Raw genomic sequence first — 14,522 nt, 5'->3', positions numbered from 1 at the left:
ACTTCAACAGAGCTGCTCTGATTTGCACCAACCTATTAAACAACATGGGCTTTGGGTATTTTTTCACCAGAAGTCAGATTTTTTTTTTAAAAAAGTGCTAATACAGTACTCCCAGATTCTGCAGATGGGATGCGACTCATAGTAAATCATACAGCTCTTCATAATATAATTGTCCCCCTTGTTTTGCGTGCTTTGATCTTTAGGAAAATAGTTAACAATGGTTATCATTAAATCACCACTGTTTGACCTAACTCTGAGATACATTGGAACACCCGTAGTTTCAGTCTGGCAGCTGCAGGCACAGGCAGCCATCACTGCCTTGGTTTACATTTGATTCACTCTTTGAATGTTATTGTCATAAGTATGCAGTCTAAGCTGCTGCAATTTATGCCAGGGACCAGGCTGATTTTACAAGCTGGCTCCAGAATCCAGGGTCATCTATGTTGCATTAAGCCCCACAGCCATAATAGGATTAATGCTTCTCTGGAAAAGGGTGATCAGAAGTGCTGGGTTACTATCATCAGAAGGTCACACAAATACAGTATATACAATCATGAAGCATTATATCCATTGCTCTGCTATGGCGTAATGCACTATAATTAGATGAAGGAGACTGGAGGAACCAGATTCAGAGAGAGGCCTATAAAATTTGTACATTACATATCACACACTAGTTGATCTAGGTCATGTGCGGTGAATCAGCATTGTTTTCCTGCTAGTGCATCTTTAATCAAAATAATTCAGCTGAGTATGCTTCCCGCAGACTCTGGTTTTGTTCTCTTTAGCCTTGTATTTTGTTAGTGAAGCTTTGTTTTTTAGAATACAATTCTTCTTGTTCAGGGCCTCTTCCTTTTCTTCAGCTCTAGCCAAAAAAGCATGTAAGGTCCAAAATCTAATGCAAATGACCTTCCCCACTAATACACATTGTCAAGGTGGCGTCGCTAAAAAAACACAAAAACATTGTGGCTTTGCCCATTCAAAAAAATTAACATGTCACTTATTATCCAAGCCTTTAATTGTAAATACCAATCCCATGTCTATTAACATTCACATAGATTAAAGCTGCCACTTGCCCCTGATGTGATCCCCTTCATTTCACAAGAGTGTGTCAATCTCAACCATACTGTATGTACTGTATCACCTATTCCTGCTCTGTAACTACCAGAGGTCCTCATATGTCAATTCTGGCCCTGTCTAGATCTGTTTATCTGGGCATTTTAAAACAATTCAAAAGGGAAGCAGTTAGCAATAACAAAAGGAAAACTCTAAACCAGACATCCAAACTCTGTGTTTAATCTCCTAGGCAACCAAGCAGCCTTTAGAGCAAGGGGTACACCATGTGGCCAGACAGGGGAAGTGAAATCTCTTTATTTATTCCCCTTTTCTTTAGCTCATTCTTGTCCTCTCCCTCTACCTGAGGAGTTGAATGGGGAAAAAGTGGAATTTTCTTGTCACTAATTGTTGGTTCTTTTTATTGGTCTTCTAGTTTCTGTGCTTTTAGGGTGCACTTTGGATGGAAAGCTTGAAAACACGATCACCAGGAAGGCTAGAAACTTTTTTTTTTAAAGGCAAAAAAGCAAAGAGAGCTGAGATTCCCACCAATCACTTGACTGTAGGAGCTGGGGGTTTAAGAAAGACACCAAATTTTCTTGAGACTCATGATAATCACAAGAACTGGCAACCCTGTCACTGGGCCAATGCCCTCCTGCTTGATGTTTACATCCAGCCCATGCAACATATTGGGATTATGCAGAATTTAAGATTTCATTTGTAAAAGTTTCATTTCTAGATCCTGTGGTTGCAAAGATAGACTTATGAATGTGAACTGATGTAGGGCTGTCTTTTTGAATCTGCTGACTAAAACAATGGCTCTGAGGGATGTGTGAACTGCTCCCTTTTGTCTACACAGGGCTGTTAACTCTGAGGCCTATCAATGATAATTCCAATGGTAAATTAATTCCTGATCACTTCAGCAGAAGTATCAGGCTGCTAGCTTTGGTGATATGGTGATGGAGAAGCACTCTTTCTCACAGTTATTTCTAGGGCTCCCATTACTGATGGATGGTGGTAGATTTTGGGGTCATGATGACCACCCATCACAGAGCCCTGCCCGATCAAGGCAGCCAGAGTCAGCAAGCAGCACAGGGGCTGGCAAACAGCTGTAAATAGGAGTTTGGGGAAGCGAGGGTGTGGGGTTCGGGGTTTGTTTTGCTGTTTTTTTGGGGTTAGTTTGTGTTTTTCCTAGACAGGACTTTAGGTGGGAAGGCTCTGACAGATACAGAGGCAGCATCGGAAGTGATCCAAGCAGTGGAAGAGACAATGAAGATGTGGAAGCTGCGGGATTTACATTATCCTGGAGTAGGTACCTGAGAAGAGCTTTGTTTGTATGAAGTGCTGCCTGACAGGGCTGATGGAAGAGAAGATCTGAGGCTTGGAGATGCAGGTGTAAACTATGGTTGAGTTTCGAAGGGGGTCAGGCTTTGCCCCAGGCCCCCTGAATCCTCTGGGAGGCCCTGAAGGGGGTTCCAGCAGATGATGGAGGGAGGGCAAGAGGAGGCTGGAGGGAAAAGTCAAGACTTGCTGATGCAAGCTGGACAGAAGAACTCTGAGGGGAGACTGCTGGGTGAGGAAAGTATGTGACTACAAGAACCACGTAGAGGAAAAGACTGCCTGTAGTGGAGGAGAAATAGAGCTCAGGAACAAGTTTGCTGAGGTGGAAAATGAAGGAGGGTCACAGCTGGCAGTAACTGAATTTGGGAGGGCAAGGAAGACGAGAAGAGCAGCTTGTCCTATATGAAGAGGAGAGCCAATGGAGATATCCTGGGGTTCTGAACTCTTGGTAATACAGGATGACTCTCAGAAGTTTGCAAAAGAGAAAGACAGACAGGAGGACTTGCAGTCAGAAAGAACAGGAGGAAGGCCAGGGAATCACACCATCATCAGGAAAAGGCAGGTTTACGTGATTGTGGACTCCTTACTAAGGATAACAGACAGGCCTGTCACCAGAGCTGATCTATAAAACAGAAGGGTGTGCTGTCTGCCGGGAGCTAAAATACGGGATGTAGACCTGAGGCTGGAGAGGATCCTGATAGAATCCACTGATTGTCCTTCATGTGGGAACAAATGACACAGCTAGATTCTTTCTGGAATGTATCACAGGAGACTATGACAGGCTGGGGAAGATGCTTAAGGAAATGGAGGCTCAGGTGATCTTCAGTGGGATTCTGCCTGTTCCTAGAGGAGGAGAATGAAGGCGAGACAAGGTTATGACGACCAACAGATGGCTCAGGCAGTGGTGTTATAAGAAGGGCTTTGGGATGTTTGACCACTGGGAGGCGTTCATGGACAGTGGACTGTTCTCATGGGATGGACTTGAGTAGGGAGGGAAATAAACTTCTGGGAAGGAGGTTGGCACAACTGATTAAAAGAGCTTTAAAACTAGGAACTCGGGGGAGATGCTCATGTAATCTCCACACCTGATTCTAACATTGAGAGGGAGGGAAATCAAGTAAGAAAGGGTACAGCAATGGGGAAAGGAACAGTAATGGATAGGAGAATGGACTTTAAGAGGAAAGACAGTGCTGATACCAGTCAGATAGGCGATACTGGCAGTAGAATGATTTTACCCAATTAGGCGAGAAGAGTGGGTGAAGCCAAGAAGCAACAACTAAGATGTTTGTAACCAATGCGAGGAGCCTGGGTAACAAAATGGAGGAACTAGAACTACTGGTGTAGGAAGTGAAGCCAGATATTCTAGGGATAACTGACATATGGTGGAATAGTTGTCCTGACTGGAGTACAGGTATTGAAGGGTATGTGCTGTTCAGCGAAGACAGAAATAAAGGCAAAAGGTGATGGAGTATCATTGTATATTAGTCTCTCTCATCATTAAAGAAATTAAAAGTGATGGAATGGATAAGGCAAAGTCTGTCTGAGCCAAAATCACTTTGGGGAAGAAAGCTATTAGAGGTTCCTCTGGGATAGTACAGACTACTAGGATCCAATATGGATTTGGATAGAGACCTCTAACGTTTTTACGGAAATAAATACTACTGGCAATTGTGTGATTACGGGAGACTAACTTCCCAGATATATATTGGAGGATGAGTGCTAATAGTAGCAGCACTCAGATTTTCCTGCATGTAGTAGCTGACAGTTTTCTTCACCAGATATTTGCTGAACCAACAAAAGGTGACGCCATTTTAGATTTAGTGTTGGTGAATAGTAAGGACCTCATAGAAGAGCTGGCTGTAGAGGACAACCTTGGTTCAAGTAAACATGAGCTAATTCAGTTTAAATGAAATAGAAGGATAAACAAAAATAGATCTGCAACTAGGGTCCTTGATTTCAAAAGGGTGAACTTACAAAAAAATAAGGGAATTAGTTAGGGAAGTGGACTGGACCGCAAGGATCTGAATGTGGAAGAGGCTTGGAATTACTTAAGTCAAAGTTGCAGAAAGTATTGGAAGCCTGCACCCCAAGAAGGGGAAAACATTCGTAGGGAAGGGTTGCAGACCATGCTGGATGAGCAAGCATCTCAAAAACAGGTGATGAAGAGAAAGCAGAAAGCCTACAAGGCATGGAAGATGAGGGATCAGCAAGGAAAGCTACTTCTCGGAGGTCAGAAATTGGAGGGGGAAAATGAGAACAGCCAAAAGCCAAGCAGCGTTGGACCTTGCAAAGGGAATGAAACCCAACAGTAAAAGTTTTTTTCTCATTTATATGGCTACAGAACCAAGGAAAAAAGAAGTGGGACCGCTAAACATTAAGGAGGGGGTGGAGATTAAAGATAATCTAGGTATGGCCCAGCACCTAAACAAATACTTTGCTTCAGTTTTTAATAAGGCTAATGAAGATTTTTGGGGTAGTGGCAGGGTGGCTAATGGGAACAAGGATATGGAGGTAGAAATTACCACATTGGAGGTGGAAGTCAAACTCAAACAGCTTAATGGGACTAAATCGGGGGCCCCAGATAATCTCCAGCCAAGACTATTAAAGGAACTGGCACATGAAATTGCAAGACCAATAGGAAGGATTTTTAATGAATCTGTAAACTTGTGGGTCATACCCTATGACTTTCTATTTTTAAGAAAGGGGCGGGGGGGGGAGAAGTGATCCAGCAATCTACAGGCCAGTTAGTTTGAGCTTGATTGCATGCAAGGTCTTGGAACAAATTTTGAAAGAGAAAGTAGTTAAGGACATAGAAGTTAATGGTAATATGGATACAACATGGTTTTACAAAAGGTAGATCATACCAGACCAACCTGATCTTCTTTGAGAAGAAAACTGATTTTTTAGACAACGGAAATGCAGTAAATCTAATCTTATCTAGATTTCTATAAAACATTTGATACAATTCCACATGGGAAATTATTAGTTAAATTGAAGAAGATGGGGACTGAGATGAGAACTGAAAGGAGGATAAGGAACTGGTTAAAGGGGAGACAACGATGGGTCTTACTGAAAGGTGAATGACAGGCTATAGGGTGGTTATTAGTGGAGTTCCTCAGTGATCAATCTTGGGACCAATTTTTATTACTGATCTTAGCACAAAAAGTGGGAGCATGCTAACAAAATTTGCAGATGACAAAGTTGGGAGGTATTGTCAATATGGAGGAGGACCGGAATATCATACAGGAAGATCCGGACAACCTTGTAAACTGGAGTAATAGAAATGGGATGAAATTTAATAGTCCAAAGTCATGCATTTAGGAACTAACAACAAGAATGTTTACTATAAAGATGGGGATACATCAGTTGGAAGTGACAGAGGAGGAGAAAGACATGGGTGTATTGGTTGATCATAGGATGACTATGAGCACCAGTGTAATATGGCTGTGAAAAAGAATAATCCAATCTTAGGATGCATCAGAAGAGGTATTTCCAGTAGAGAGAGGGAAGTGTTAATACTATTACACAAGGCACTGATAAGATCTGGAATACTGTATGCAATTCTGGTCTCCCATGTTTAAGACAGACTAATTTAAACAGAAACAGGTGCAGAGAAGGGCTACTAAGATTATCTGAGGAATGGAAACCCAATCTTATGAGAAGAGACTCAAAGAGCTTGGCTTGTTTAGCTTAACCAAAAGGCAGCTGAGGGGAGATATGATTTCTCTCTGTAAATACATCAGAGGAATAATTACCAAAGAGGGAAAGGAGTTTAAGTTAAGTGCCAATGTTGACACAAGAACAAATGAATATAAATTGGCCAGCAACAAGCTTAGGCTTGAAATTAGGCAAAGGTTTCTAACCAGAGGAGTGAAGTTCTGAAACAGCCTTCCAAGGGGAGTAGTGGTGGCAAAAAACCTAACTGGATTCAAGACTGAGCTTGATAAATTCATGAGGGAATGGTATGATGAGATTGGCTACATGCAATTGTAGGCAACCTGCGATTGCTAGAGGCAAATATCTCCAGTGCCTAGTGATGAGACACTAGATGGGGAGGGCTCTCAGTTGCTACAGAAAATTCTTTCAGAGGTTTCTGGCTGGTGGGTCTTGCCCACATGCTCAGGGTCTAACTCATTGCCATATTTGAAGTTGGGAAGAATTTTCCCTGGGGTCAGATTGGCAGAGACCCTAGGGGGTTTTCGCCTTCTTCTGCAGCATCGGGAATGAGTCACTTGCAGGTTTAAACTAGTGTAAATCGTGAATTCTCTGTAACTTGAAGTCTTTAAACCATGATTTGAGGACTTCAGTAACTCCACCAGAGGTAAGGGGTCTATTACAGGAGTGGATGGGCAAAACTCTGGCCTGCAATGTGCAGGAGGTCAGACAAGATGATCATGATGATCCCTTCTGACTTTAAGTCTATGAGTCATGATAGTGTCATATAAACAAGTCTCAGGATGCAGTGATTGTGTTTTACATACACCTCAGACCAGCTCTCAGGGAGTTTTAACTAGGGCATGGGATAATTTCTAGGGTTTTGATGAGGCCAATAGTGGTTGCTATGCAAGCACATAGGGAGGTTTTGGACCAACCCCTTACCTTGCTGGGAACTTGGCGCATCCAAAAGCTTAGAAGTTAAAGTGACCTAATCTGCAGATTGGGTTAACACATTAATTAAAGAGAAGCCTCAAGAAGGAAAACTCAGACTATATGGACCCCTGGATCTGAATCAAGCAATAAAACAGCTATATTACTGTGACATAGCCAGGACACAATGCAGACTAATAGGTAGTTACATCACCCCTGCCCTCTAACCTGGGGTGCCCTTTACTCTGCTTTGCTGCTGTAGCCTCTAGTCTGGAGGATTGCTTACAGACAGCCTCCAGCATGCAAGCCAGTCCCAGCTATGCCTGTGTGCGCTGCAGCCAGCCACACCATGGCTCTTACCAGACTTGGTTATACTGCAGGGTAACCTCATCAGACCCAAAGACCTAGATTTTCCCCCAGGAAATGTATGTCCTGTACTGCCCAGCCCTCTCCTGGACAATACAAATTCATATAAAGTCCATATTTCTTTAACAGAAATAATATGCACACTTTGTTACCTCAAATGGAGTATCCCAGATGACACTTCAATTTAAACACACTGGATTAGATAAAACAGTAAAACAAGCAGACTAACTACAAAGAAGGATTTTAAGTGAGTACATTAAAAGCTTTTTTAGCCGGCATGCTGAGGGAATGGGGTGTGCTGGTAAGTGAAAAAGTCCGGTTAACTAAGAGGGAAGGAGTTTGGGTGTGGGAGAGGGTGCGGAGCTGGGGGTTGGGGCGCAGGGAAGGGTACAGAGCATAGGCTTTGGGAGGGAGGGAGGGGGCTCGGAGCATGGGAGGGGGGGTCAGGGTGCTGGATCTGGGCAGTGCTCACCTTGGGCAATTCCCCGGAAGACGCAACCTGTCCCTGCTGCTCCTAGGTGGAGGCATGCTGTCCCCACCCTGAGCACTGGCTCCTCAGCTCCCATTGGCCAGGAACCATGGTCAATGGGAGCTGCAGGGGTGTCACCTGTGGGCAGAGGCAGTGCCCAGAGCTGCCTAGCCACACCTTCACCTAGGAGCCGCAGGGACAGGTCGCCTCTTCCGTGGAGCTGCTCAAGGTGAGCACCGCCCGATTCCAGCACCCCAAAACTGCTCCCACACCCGAACCCCCTGACCTGGGCTCCCTCCCGCTCCCAAACTCCCTCCCAGAGCCCATGCCCTGCGCCCCAACCCCACACCTCCTCCCGCACTCCAAACCCCTCATGGCCATTCCTCTGCCTACGAGCAGCAGGGACATGTTGCCACTTCCAGGGAGCCACGCGGAGCCAGGTAGGGAGCCTGCCAGCCTCGCACCAACCGGACTTTCTATTAGATTAGAAATGCTGGTTTACAGAGCTTTCCAGTTGGTACAACACTGGATAACACAGCTTTTACTGTACAAGTAATGAGGAATAAAAGTCAGAAATGGTTACAAGAAAAATATATAAAATGCAACTAATGCCTAACTTAAACTATGTTAGATTCAAAGCAAAGCTTCTCTCAGCATATGCTCACAACAGTCTTACTGGCCCAACTTCTTAGGCCTGGATCCCTTCTTCTGTTTAATGGCTGCTTCCTTTGTCCCTTCTCATGCAGTGAATCAATGGCGAGAGACAGGGAGGAGGAGGAGTGCCTTGGGGTGTGTGCCCCTTTTTTATAGTCCTGTGTCCCCTTTGAGAAGCATTTCCAGCTGGGAAGCAAATTCCATGCTGTGTCTGCTAAGATGTAGATTGTTTTTCCCCTGCTCCTTTTCCTGCCAAAGAATGGTCCAGCAGTCTTGTTTACACCTGGCTGAGGCATCAGCTTGCCCTTTGTCTGCGAGGAACTGGTTTGGCCACTCCTCAGACTTCTCTTGAAAACATGCTTTTAGTCATGACTTCACATATGTTCTTTTTGTCATGATATTATTGATCAGCAAATGATGAGTTTTTAAATGCTATCTCACAAGGTGTACTTTACAATACAACAGGATGTAGGGTGAGGACACGGTACATTCTATCACAATTACCCTGTGCCAATCCTTGGAGACTATACATTCAGGCAGGGCTCAAAGGTGTACCTGTGCTCACTGTATCAGAATCCTACAAGGTAGGGCAGTTGTTCCCACCCAGGGGTACGTGTACTCCTGGTGGTACATCAACTCATCTAGATATTTGCCTAGTTTTACAACAGGCTACCTAAAAAAGCACTAGCAAAGTCAGTACAAACTAAAATTTCAGAGAATGGACTTGCTTATACTGCTCTATATACTCGACACTGAAATGCAAGTACAATATTTATATTCCAATTAATTTATTTTATAATTCTCTGGTAAAAATGAGGAAGCAAGCAATTTTTCAGTAATAGTGTGGCTGTGACACTTTTGTATTTTTATGTCTGATGCTGTAAGCAAGTAGTTTAAGTGAGGTGGAACTTGGTACACAAGACAAATCAGACTTCTGGAAGGGGTACAGTAGTCTGGAAAGGTTGAGAAACTCTGTGTTAGGGCAAGATTTTGGGCAGCTGAACTCTCTGAAGAGTCATAACGAGTTTAAAATTTTCAGCAACATTTTTGGCAAACAAAGAGGGGCAGGTCCCAGCTGCCGTAAATTGGCATAGGTCCACAGAAGTCAAGAGTCAATACACCAGCTGAAGACCTGGCCCGGCCTATTTTGCCTGCCATTGGGTTTCTCTCAGCACAAGACTAGGCTAATGAGACACGAAAGAGTTAATGAGTTAGAGCGGTCCTTTATGACATCCTACTAGAGCTCACATGACAAAGGAACACAACTCAGCTCAGAAAACTAGGACTTGCAATTCCACAAACAGCTTTCAACAGTTTTGATTGTCTAGTCCAGGGGTCTCAAACACATGGCCCGGCCTTATTTCCTGCGGCCGCCAAGCTTCCCTTACCCGTCGCCGTCCATCCCCCCCCAGTGTGCCACGTCCCCACTCCTCTGCCTACCTCCAGGCGCTTCCCACCACCAAACAGCTGTTTCGCGGTGCTTAGCACTTTCCAGGTGGGAGCGGGGAGCCATGCGCTCGGGGAGAAGGCGGAGAAGAGGCAGGCCGGGGACAGGGATTTGGGGAAGGGACAGAGTTAGGGTGGGGACTTTGGGGAAGGGGTGGGGCTGGTGGCAGCATGGGGGGGGATGTCAGTGATGTGGCCCTAGAGCCAATGTACTAGTCCTCATGTGACCCTTGTGGTCATTTGAGTTTGAGATCCCTGTTCTAGTCTGACCTCCTGCACAACGTAGGCCACAGAATCTCACCCACCCACTCCTGTAATAAACCCCTAACCTATGTCTGAGCTATTGAAGTCCTCAAATCGTGGTTTAAAGACTTCAAGGTGCAGAGAATCCTCCAGCAAGTGACCCGTGCCCCATGCTGCAGAGGAAGGCAAAAAACCCCCAGGGCCTCTGCCAATCTGCCCTGGAGGAAAATTCCTTCCCGACCCCAAATATGGCGATCAGCTAAACCCTGAGCATGTGGGCAACACTCACCAGCCAGACACCCGGGAAAGAATTCTCTGTAGTAACTCAGATCCCACCCCATCTAACATACATCCCATCACAGGCAATTGGGCATATTTACCACTAATAGTCAAAGATCAATTAATTGCCAAAAATTAGGCTATCCCATCATACCATCCCTTCCATAAACTTATCAAGTTTAGTCTTGAAGCCAGATATGTCTTTTGCCCCCACTGTTCCCGTGTGTTTGGCTGCAGCATTACAGCTGACCCACTTGAAGCAGTCCTGAAGAACTGTTCACACTACAGAGAGTAATTGTCTAGTTACAGAGATGTAGTGTCAGATATTCAATGGGTGTAAACTGACCTGGCTCCACTGTGGTCAATGGAACACCACCAGTTTATACCTGCTGAGAATCTGGCATATAATATCCCCATTGACATTATACCAAAAGAGATGTAGCAGGTACTGATAACACTGGTGAAGAAATGGACACATATTGCACGCAAGTATCTTCCAGCAAGCAATCACAAAACAGAAACTGAGACAGCCAAAAAGGATGAACTAAAAAAAAGTCTTACATGAGTAACACTGCATGGAGGGCCAGACATTAGAAAGACATGTCATTGCAAGGACATTGGAATCATACTAACCAACTCTCGCCCTTGGGAATAGTTATTTCACAAGAAGACAGACATACTATCGTGCCAGAAATGTATAAACACACCATGTTATCCACAAAGCAATGCTCCTGCTAAGAAGATACCCCAAAGGGGCTGCTAGACGAAGCTAAAGCTGTTGGCAAACCCCTCTATTTCATTTGGAGTATTGGAACATATTTGCTATTATGCAATTTACTCTCCACAATGGACAGGGGAGAGGTAGAAAGTGGGAGAAGAAACTTTAAATTTTCAGTGTAATTCATCTTGTATGTGTTATAATCTGGAAGGCACTCAGATACCACAGTATTAGGTGCGGGATAAGAGCCCAGAAAAGAATCTCAGAGACTAAGCAGGTTGAGCCTACAGATGGGTTAAGGAGGAGGAAGGAAGACAGATGGAAGAATGTGGCAACTAGGAAAAAATATGAAAAAGCAGAAAAGAAATACTTTAATGCTAGAACAAACTACTGCAGGGAATACACGGCTATGTAATTGCTGATCCTCTGGACCTGTTCCTGTGACTATCCGAAGGAGAGAGACAGTTTAGTGTCTGCAGCTTACAAAGGAAGAGGGATTGTCACATCTTTAAGAGATGCCTGTCAAACGTTTGGTCCAATAATTTGCTCCCTGCTGTGTTTGACTGAATTCTGGTTATTGTTACTCGTTAAACATGCCTCAACCCAGAAAACCAGCAGCCATGCGGATACAGGGCTACCCTGAGCCTAACTCTAGAGAGCTGTGGTGCTGCAAACTTTTTAGTACGAGCCCAAGGACTCAAGGGTCTCTTGCCTTACTTAGGGAAAGGGTGGTAAGAGTGGCTGCCTGGAAAGGTAGGGAGTGCCACACCCATGTGTCGTAGGGCTGCTTGATCCTCAGGGCTTGTCTACACTTGAAACGCTCCAATGGCACAGCCGTAGCGCTTCAGTGAAGACACTACCTACTCTGACGGGAGGGGTTCCCCTGTCAACATTGGTAATCCACCTCCCCCACAGACCTCGCACTGTTTTACACCAGTTAGATTTGCTTAACTACATCACTCACCACAGTATGGATTTTGCACACTCCTGAGTGATGTAGTTGAGTCGACCTAACTTTTAGGGTAGACCAGGCCGCAGACTGGAGACTTATTCTGTTTAACTTATTCTACTTTCTTGTAACAAACACAATGCCTTGAGAAGACGACTTTGCTGACTGAACAAGGTTTAATTCAAAACACAGGGATCCCAACACCTCCGCTTTCAGTTACAGTAGCCTCTGGAGGTTTTTCACCTTCCTCTGTAGCATGGGGCATGGGTCACTTGCTGGAGGATTCTCTACTCTTTGAAGTCTTTAAACCATGATTTGAGGACTTCAGTAGCTCAGACACAGGTGAGAGGTTTATCGCAGGAGTGGGAGAGTGAGATTCTGTGGCCTGCGTTGTGCAGGTCAGACTAGATTATCTTAACAGTCCCTTCTGACCTTACTATCTAAGGATCTATTTTTCCTTGCTGGTTCATTCCTCTAGCTTCTAAAGTTTTGTGTAGAGGCTGGGCTGAGGGGACGGGGGTATGTCAGAAGTGGGGTTAGTTCAACAAAATTTGTCAGATAAAATACAGGGGGTCTCCTGTACACACTGGGGTTGCATTCTTGAAAAGGGCAATGGATACTGAAACGACATATACCGGGGAATTTTTCCCCATAAAGAAATAATGCACGGGGTGGGGGAGGAGGGGAGAAGATGCGTTCACAATTTCACCACACTTGCCTAGGACAATGCTCTTTTCACCTAAGCAGCGTACCTTTTTACAATGACAGGCCATACACTACACATTTTCCACATAGAACATTGAATAAAATAATGTAGAACCCTACTAACACTGTTCCAAAACACAGAACATTTTAATACAGTAAATACAGTACAGTAACACAGTATAAAACACTGTCAATTATATTAAACTTAGGTAACGGTGGTGGCTGGATTTTCCGTGGCTGGATCTTTGGTTGCAGAAGTCTTAAAAAAGGATTTTATTGATGTCTGCTCTTTTGTATAAATCTTTGAATGACAGATCTCCCCGTAGCAAGCCACTGCATCATTGAGAGCCCTGGAGACTTTGGCAGACCCTTCATGAAAAGGATCACCACTCTGTATGATTTCTGTCATCTCATCCAGCAATCCAAAAAAATGGGAGATTCTTTATGGTCAGACTCCTGTCTTCCTGCCCTATGTCATCATCATCCTTGCTTTCTTCGGATATCTGTTGTTGGTCCAGCTTAATCAGTTCCTCATTTGTTGGAGTCTCAAACTGAGGAACTGACAACTCCTGTACATCCTCCTCAAAGCCGATATCCTTCGCCAACTTGACAATTTCTTGCGCGAAAGCAGGAACGGCATCAAATCCCATGAAGCTGTGGACAGCATCTGGCCATGCACAGTGCCAAATGCCGTTCATACATTGCGAAGTGACCTCTTCCCACAACGTGTTGTTTTCCACTTCGTTCAAGATGTTGTAGGACTTCCAAAACTCCTTTACACTGAGCTTTCCTTCATCTGTTGTTGCCTTAATCAGGATGGAGAATGTCCTCCATAGATAATAAGCCTTGTACATGGCTGGCGGATGCAAGTACAATATTGTACAACAGGGGAACGTGTTCCAATTCACGTCGGTCCCGATCTGTGCAAACGACGGCTATGTGGATTAGGACCAACGTAAATCAGAACACGTTCCCCTAGTGATGAGCAACGGATATTTGAAACAATGGATAAGGGGGAGATTAATACCAGGGACCCCCTGTAGCCAAATTGTAGACAATTACCATGTGTCACCTTGCTGATTGGATGAACTCCCACTCCCGTCACAGAGGAGGTCAAATATCACCCAATCATGAAGGTCTATTACAGGAAAACAAGCTTTTAATTTTTGGACATGGCAGTTGACTATTTCACATAGTATGTGCTGCTCAAACTGACAGGTCTAAAAAAAATTCACTCCTCCGCTAAGTGACCTGGCAGGCTAGGTTTCAATCCTCAGAGAAACATACGGCCACTGGCCAAGGTATAAAAATCCATGCCAAAAATACAGCTACTAGAATTTTAATTTCCTGGGAAGAAATAAGATTTTCTTCATCAGATATTAATACATGGCTAGTTGTCCATATTTAATGCCACCCATATTCTTCCAATCTGTCACTCAGTACCATTAGCTGTATGCCAGATTTAGTCCCACAATTACCATTTTCCCATGCACACTCACAGTGAATCATCTGTTTCAGAAACACTGAACCAGGAGGCTTTAGAAAAGCCTATTTATGCCAAGCATCATTCTGTGAGCTCCCAATGCAATCCAATCAGGGAGACGTGTCAAGCCTGGACTTACCTAAACTCACAGCTCTGCGGCCCGTGTACATCCTTCCTCCCACATCCTATGCATTTTCACAAACAAATCCATTTAAAAGGTTAACGCAGCAAG

The sequence above is a fragment of the Lepidochelys kempii genome, chromosome 3 (genome assembly GCF_965140285.1).
Source record: "Lepidochelys kempii isolate rLepKem1 chromosome 3, rLepKem1.hap1, whole genome shotgun sequence".
NCBI classification, from domain to species: domain Eukaryota; kingdom Metazoa; phylum Chordata; order Testudines; family Cheloniidae; genus Lepidochelys; species Lepidochelys kempii.
The sequence above is the reverse complement of the archived record's forward strand: the minus strand, read 5'-3'. Positions refer to the sequence as shown.